This window comes from Abramis brama (genome assembly GCF_963993115.1).
Source record: "Abramis brama genome assembly, chromosome: 7".
Classification (NCBI taxonomy): Eukaryota; Metazoa; Chordata; class Actinopteri; order Cypriniformes; family Leuciscidae; genus Abramis; species Abramis brama.
In genome coordinates this window covers 28,192,468-28,200,584 of record NC_139969.1, presented here as the reverse complement: position 1 = coordinate 28,200,584, position 8,117 = coordinate 28,192,468, and the positions used below count along the sequence as shown (strand labels likewise).

At 39.0% G+C, this 8,117-nt stretch overlaps 1 protein-coding gene across 13 annotated transcripts in view; it reads right to left on the bottom strand.

Moving 5' to 3' along the window:
* prkag2b (protein kinase, AMP-activated, gamma 2 non-catalytic subunit b) overlaps nt 1–8,117 on the bottom strand; it is a 38,878-nt gene that overhangs the window by 14,070 nt on the left and 16,691 nt on the right. The gene's annotated exons all lie outside the window — the stretch shown is intronic.

The following is an 8,117-nucleotide window of genomic DNA, read 5'->3' as shown; positions in this document are numbered from 1 at the left end:
CTGGGTTAACATCTTTATTGGCATATTGCGGTATCAGTGTCATTGACTGGATGAATGCAGCATGCGATCTGTTTACATAAAGACTCTAGCATTGCACATCCTCATTTAATATGTTGCTTTGTCAAGTCAAGTAAATATAAATATGGTTTGATTTATGAAATGCACAATTGTAGTCAATTAGTGTAGTGTTGACACAGTAGGATTAGTTCTGGCAAGCCTCCTTGTTGTGCAGGAAGGGTAGGGTCCGTGTGAGACGTGGGGTCAGGCTGATATTAATTAATGCTGGCGTTCCATTAGCCAATTTTTAGCTGTTTGTCAGTCATTAACGTCATTTACATAGTCGCTCAAGAATCAAATTGAGTCTGTGCATGGTCACACCTCCCAGCGTTTGGTTTTGATGGGACAGACTCTCATGACTTTTCACATATGAATTAGTAAACCCTAGATAAACAGAATCCTGGGTTATCTTGCTTCATTTTTCACATTGCTCATACTTAACCCAGGGTTAACAATTAATCCTGGGTATTCATAATATGATGTTTCACACTTCACATTCCTAAACACTGGGTTAACATCTTTATTGGCATATTGCGGTATCAGTGTCATTGACTGGATGAATGCAGCATGCGATCTGTTTACATAAAGACTCTCACTCTAGCATTGCACATCCTCATTTAATATGTTGCTTTGTCAAGTCAAGTCAAGTCAAGTTTATTTATATAGCGCTTTTCACAATACAGATTGTATCAAAGCAGCTTCACAGTATTAAATTAAAATAATACAATACATCAATGCTTGTTTCTAGTGGAAAATGTCCACGTTTGGTAATGCTGATCAATAGTATTGTTGATTGATTAATTAAATTAAATATCCCAAATATCCCCAACTGAGCAAGCCAAAGGCAACAGTGGCAAGGAACCGAAAAACTCCATCAGGTGACCTAATGGAGAAAAAAAAAACCTTGGGAGAACCCAGGCTCAGTCGGGGGCCAGTTCTCCTCTGGCGTTTATGAACTAGAGGTTGGATTTAACTGTAAGATTAAAAGTATTATATGAATGCCTGGCTGAAGAGATGCGTCTTTAATCTAGTTTTAAACTGGGAGAGCGAGTCTGAGCAACAAACAGTATCAGGAAGACTATTCCAGAGTTTTGGAGCTAAATGTGAAAATGCTCTCCCTCCTTTGGTGGATCTGGATATCCTAGGTATGACCAAAAGCCTCGAATTTAGTGATCTTAAAGAGCGCGATGGATTATAGGGCGATAGAAGATCCGTTAAATAGACTGGAGCTAAACCGTTTAGGGCTTTATAATTCAGTAGCAATACCTTGTAATTAATACAGAACTTTATAGGTAACCTATACAGGTAATGTAGTGATGATAAAATTGGTGTTATATGATCATATTTTCTTGATCTAGTAAGAATTCTAGCGGCGGCATTTTGGACTAACTGTAGCTTGTTTATTGAGGATGCAGGACAACCGGCTAATAAAGCATTACAGTAATCTAGTCTCGAGGTCATGAATGCATGAACTAATTTTTCTGCATCAGAAACTGATAGCATGTTACGTAGCTTAGCAATGTTTCTAAGGTGGAAAAAGGCTGTTCTTGTAACATATGAAATATGATTTTCAAAAGACAGGTTGCAGTCTAGTATAACACCTAGGTCTTTTACTGTAGAGGATAAAGTAACAGGACATCCTACTATGTAGTTGTAGTGTGAGAGGTTTTGTGGGCGTTTTTTTAAACCGATGATTAGTACCTCTGTCTTGTCTGGATTTAATAAAAGAAAATTGTGCATCATCCAATCTTTTATATCTTTAACACACTCTGTCAAATTGGTCAGATGCTAAAAGTAAGTCATTTGTAATTTTAACGAGCGCAGTTTCAGTGCTATGGTGCGGGCTGAATCCAGACTGAAACTTTTCATAGATGTCATTTTCTTGCAAGAAAGAGCCCAGTTGAGCGGACACCACTTTTTCTAGTATTTTAGACATAAAAGTAAGATTTGAAATGGTTCTATAATTTGCTAGATTATGCAGGTCTAATTGTGGTTTCTTAATGAGAGGTTTTATAACTGCCAGTTTAAATGTTCTTGGAACATGACCTAAAGATAAAGATGAGTTAATAATATTGAGGAGAGGCTCTTCCACTATAGGTAACACTTCTTTCAGCAGTTTAGTTGGTATAGGATCTAATAAACATGTTGTTGTTTTAGATGAAATGATAAGTTTATTTAACTCTTTTTGTTCTATCGTTGTAAAGCACTGTAATTGTTCTTGCGTCGTGATAATTGAGGCTGAATTATAAGGCGCGATTGAGGATTGAACGTTTACAATTGTGGTTCTGATGTTTTCTATTTTCTCAGTGAAGAACTTCATGAAATCATTACTACTAAACTGTAACGGAATATTTTGTTCAGGTGACATCTGTTTATTTGTTAGTCTAGCCACGGTGCTAAATAAAAACCTAGGATTGTTTTGGTTGTTTTCTATTAGTTTGCGGAGGTGCTCAGCCCTGGCCGCTTTAAGGGCCTTTTTATAACGTGACATACTGTCTTTCCATGCGATTCTAAAGACATCTAAATTAGTTTGTTTCCATTTACGCTCTAAATTACGGGTTTCTCTCTTTAGAACATGCGTAGTATTGTTGTACCATGGTGCTTTACTTTTCTCTCTGACCTTTTTTAATCTAATGGGTGCAACAATATCCAATGTTCCAGAGAGAATGGTGCTCATAGTGCTAGTTAATTCCTCTAGTTCATATGTTTGTTTGGGTTCACTGAGCAGCTGAGACAGATCAGATAAGCAATTTGAAAAATTATCTAAGGTGGATGGAAGGATTGTTCTGCCTGATCGATAACGCGGCGCAGCATGATATATTACAGGAGTACGTAATATGCAAGTTACCATGTAATGGTCAGTGACATCATCACTTTGTGGAATGATATCTATATCGGTTGGATCGGTTCCATGTGATATAATTAAATCGAGTGTATGATTAAAACGATGAGTTGGTCCGGTAACGTTTTGCTTGACCCCAAAGGAGTTTAATAAATCTGTAAACGCAGCCCCTAACGCATCATTTGGATTATCTACGTGTATGTTAAAATCTCCAACAATTAATGCTTTATCAACATTGACTAATAGGTCTGAGAGAAAATCTGCAAACTCTTTTAGGAAATCAGCGTAAGGCCCAGGCGGTCTATATACGGTAGCCAAGGCTAGAGATAGAGTTTTTCTAACATCTAAGAGCGTAACATTTAGTACAAGTACTTCAAACGAAATAAACTTATAACCCGTTTTCTGACTAATATTGAGAATATCTCTATAGATTGTTGCAACACCGCCGCCACGACCAATCAGACGGGGCTCATGCTTATATGGGGCCTCGACAACACATACTCTTCCGGTTGACGGGTGAGCAGGGTACGCTGGCGCGCTCTGGCTGCCGCTCCTCTCTATCCGTTGTGATGCGGTGTGCTGGGGACTCATTTAGGCCGAAATAATCATTTGGTTTAAGCCATGTTTCAGTAAGGCAAAGTACATCGAAGCTATTATCTGTGACTATTTCATTTACAATAACTGCCTTAGGTGTGAGTGATCTAATGTTTAGAAGACCTAGCTTTAGAAATTGTTTTTGTTTACTAATAGCAACATTTTCTGTTTTAATAACAATTAGATTTTTCCTAGATCCTGCAGTAAATTTATTATTTGATCTCACTAAACGAGGAATAGACACAGTTTCTATGCCATGTTCTACACTAGAATTTATATCAGTTAAATTGGTGCAGCAAAGACTATGATTTGGACTTTTGGTTACTAGTCAAAAGGTATTTAACACTATTTTGGACTATAAAGGTATGAAAAAACTCTTTGTCTCTTCTTGACACATGTTTTCTGTTACCATTTGACATTTTTACCCTCAAATGCAGTAACGACTGTTCATATACAGTGTGCTGTATTTCTGTGACTGTCCAAATCAGGTGAATATGAGGCACATGATTGCATGTCTGTTGCTAAGCATGTAGTTGAAACATTCTATAACTGCATCGTTTTCCACTGCGTACGTTTGGGTACCAGGTTAGGCTAACCCTAACCGCAGTGTGGTTTACATTGGTTAACATTGCAAAAGCTGTGCTAACCCTGCTTTCATAACTGGTTTCATAGTCCCGGGTCAAAAGTGATGCTAACACCGCTTCTAAAGTGTAAAACGGGGTTTAGTACAACTATAGCCCAGAGTTAAGCGCAGTTTGAAAAGGACCACGTTGACTTTCAATGTTTCTGAAAAACTGTTATTATCTACACATTTTTCAAAATATGTTCTTAGGTGTTCCACACAAGAAAGAGAAATCCCTTTTTGGGTGAACTATCCCTTTAAGATTGACTGTTCCTAGACCCCCAGGGCAGCATCACTTCTGCCTCTAAACCAGAAGTGTCCAATCCTGCTTTTGGAGTTTAGCTCCAATTTTGAAGCCTAAATACAACGCTAAACGTAGACTGTAGATGAACTACATCAGGGTAATTGTGACTTCAACATGACCACCGTTAAGCGAACCTGATTTTACCAAGTGTAACATGTTTCTGGATCAACATCTTTGTTGATCCTGGAACAACATTCAAATCAACCAATCAGATTTGAGGGACAAGTTTACAATTTATATCAAGTTTAGGCTTACAACCAGGGTTAGGTAGCCTAGAAATCCAGACCTAAATCTAAAAGATGAATGGTCTGGCGTCGACTAATGAAAATCGGCCAGCTCGAGGGGCGGCACCAAGCATGCATTTGAAAATCTCACTGCACGCAATTGGATAACACTATGACCAATCACAACAAGCCCCATACGCTTAGCTAACTGGTAAATTATACTCTTACCGTATCCGGTCGGCAAAACAGCAAAAACGTCCTTCTTGCAAAGGAACGATTCGAGCGGCGTCTTCTGTTCCTATTTTAGATAAAAAGCCAAGTCTAACTTGTTCATTGTAGCGGCCAAAGCCATTTCAAACAACTGGTATTCATCCATAGCCATCTTGCAATGTTTACTAATGACTTCGACGTCACAGCGCTGTCGTCATCTGTTTAGCTCGCCTCTGGCCCGCCTATATCAGATAACCTGATGTGATTGGTGCAACTCAGATCGAGGGGCATATTTAATGAGCATCATTACTCGACACCAGAGTAACTCGCTGAGCAAATTCAACTTGTGCTCTCGCGAGAACCTTGGATTACCAGGGTAAGGGTTAGGAACACATCTAATTCTGCAAAATCAGGAGGTGCCACCATTAAGCTTCCAACAACTCTTTGGCCCTGTCCCTAAATGGACTTGTGGACTTACAATTACTGCCGCATGCACGTCTGTTAAGTCCATGAGACCGTAGGGTTTCCCACATGTCATTTTAGGTTTCGGAAAGGTGCTCGAGAGTGCCCCCTTTGTGGCCCTCAATGTGCACTTTTGCCGAGCCCGCACTGAAGCGAGCTCCGCAAACAGACTTGTTCCCGACAGTTAGGGGTTACATCACGAAAGTGCGGATTTGTAGAAAGACTGCGAGTGTTTAGTGTGCCATTTGAGACAGGACTTTTCAGTCTTTATTTATTTATCACACTGTTTAATGAACAGCGTTTAATGTCCATCTGTAGTCCCATTTTCCCACTTGTAAGCAACTGCCTTTTTCAAGACAAGTAAAAGCTTTAAAAAAAATCACGAGGGGTTTTACTGATGTATCTATGCCAAAATAAATAAAAAAAGCTTGTGATAACCACAGACCATATTTATGTCATTTAACCAAAACCACTTCAAAATACCCAATGACTTCAGGTTGATGGAACTGGAAGTTAAAAAAATGCTAACTTGTTTCTGGGTTTTGGCCTGTGAAAAAAAAAAAAAATGTTATCCCTGCAGCACATATTGACAATGGACCTTTTTGCCTGACCACATCTTAAGTCTACGTCATAACAGCCTCTCCATCCCTCCAGGCCTCTTCCTCCAGCATACTGGCTAGGTGGTTGCATGAAATACACTACAAGCTTTCTCTGTCACCCCTTGATTTATGTCGGTAAATGTGAGGAGCCTATAAGTACAGTTTTGCTGAGATCCGTACTGTATCACTGATGCTACACTAGTAGCAACACACACTGTTGGATGCTTGTTGGATGAAGGTACACTACAGTAAATCCCCACATTAACTTCACCACATTAACTATACTGAGCTTGGACCCAAACTACACTTCTCATAAATCATATGAGGGCAGTAAGCATTAAAAGCCATTATGTGTGCACATGAACATGAGTTTGGGTTCCTAACTATCTCCTGACATTTAGCCACATTCTCCCAGCTGGCTTAGACTTGTTTGGTGTGTTGCTGCGTTAGCTTCTTATTTTAGCCTTGCCACTGCTACACATTCCACGAGGGCAGATAACACTCACTCACAGCAAAGGGTCAGACCTCTAGTGTGTATGCTGGCATGCTGATCTCAGACCAGTTCGACTTCTTTCCATGGTAATGTCAGTGAATTGTTTAAGTGAGGGATTCTGGTTTTAGACTATTTGATGGCACCATTTACTGTAAGACCTGAATGATGACTGCATGTCTTAATTCAGTTCAATAATAATGATGCAGTGATATAGTTTGAAATATGGCCACAAAGCCTTTGACCCATTTGAAGAAATTAGTGTCATCTAATCTAATTGTGTGCATGCTGTTTTACATTATGTTTTCATCCAGTTATTTGTCAGTAACTGTCATGGTACATTGATATCAACATATTCCTGCATGCTATTCCACACAGCACATCCTAATAACTTCACCACATTAACTATATTGAGCAAGACGACTATTTGTCATGCTTTCAACAGCTGGAACTTGAGAAACGGAGGCTAAAGCTTTCAGACACTTCCATGGCTCTTATTCAGCAAAAGATCAATGTCAGAGTCAGTCAGGAAACATACTGCCTCTGAAAATCAGTCTTCAAATTAATCCTAACCTATATCCTAAGCCTGAACATAAACCTAAAACAAACTTTGGATTCCAATGAAAGTGTGGTGAGGCAACCTGAGCCTGTTTGGTTTGCGTCAGGAACACTATTTCATGTGACACACAGTGAAGCCCCTTAGGACACCACTGCGACTCTCATACAACTCTCCAGTCAGGCTGATATAATGTGACCCATCATCTGATTCAGTGCATGTGGACATGCAGTAGATCCATACAAACTGACTGCCTTAATACATCGAGAAAAAGTAATTATAAGGTAAGACCAAATGTAGTTGTTCTTTAAAGGTATATAGGGTTTCATTTCTACACTACTAGCAGTGTCATACAGTATTGCAAAAATATTGGCTTTCTAAACAGATTTACCAAACATTACCCTTGTCTTCCATTGCTCAGCCAACAGATAGTCCCGCCGCAAACTCATGCCATTGGTTGAGCTAATATCGCTATCGGTATGTTGGGCTGGTCAGGAAACCCAAACAAGCAAGATAATGTTAAATATTAATAATAAATAATACTTTTAGAGGAAATCAACTTACAGCTTAACCTCACTGGAACAGCTTACTTAGTTGTCTTCTCTTCATATTGAGATGGGATACGAGAAAGTATTTTAACATAAAAAAAATTACAATCACCTTCAAGTCTGTCCAAAGTCAAGTTTTACAGCTTCATGTCACATGACTGCAATACTCAATATTCTTACATTTACGTTCTTAATATAGTATGCATTTCAATATAACATAGTATGCGATAGCAAAACATAGTGATGATTTCCAGTTCATGCATCCAGTTCAATTTAAGTTTAGTAATCGATTAAAAAAACTCATCAAGGAATGGTATTAAAACCTTACAGGTGAATGTGGTATCCCTTGCTTTACTCCTAAGGTCCTAATGGAACCCACAGTCACATTCGTGTTTGTATCACTGTTACGAAAGCATCAGCTGACAGCTTCAGGTTCGACCCTGAACCAAATTAGTTCTGAAAAGAGTTTCCCTTCCAAGTGATTAATAAAGATATACATAATACACAGGCTCAATGTGGACCATGCCAAACAACTGTAACTGCCTTTACCTCTACACTGGAATGTCTATTTCAATGACGCACAAAAATAGTGGCCAAGTCAGCAGATCA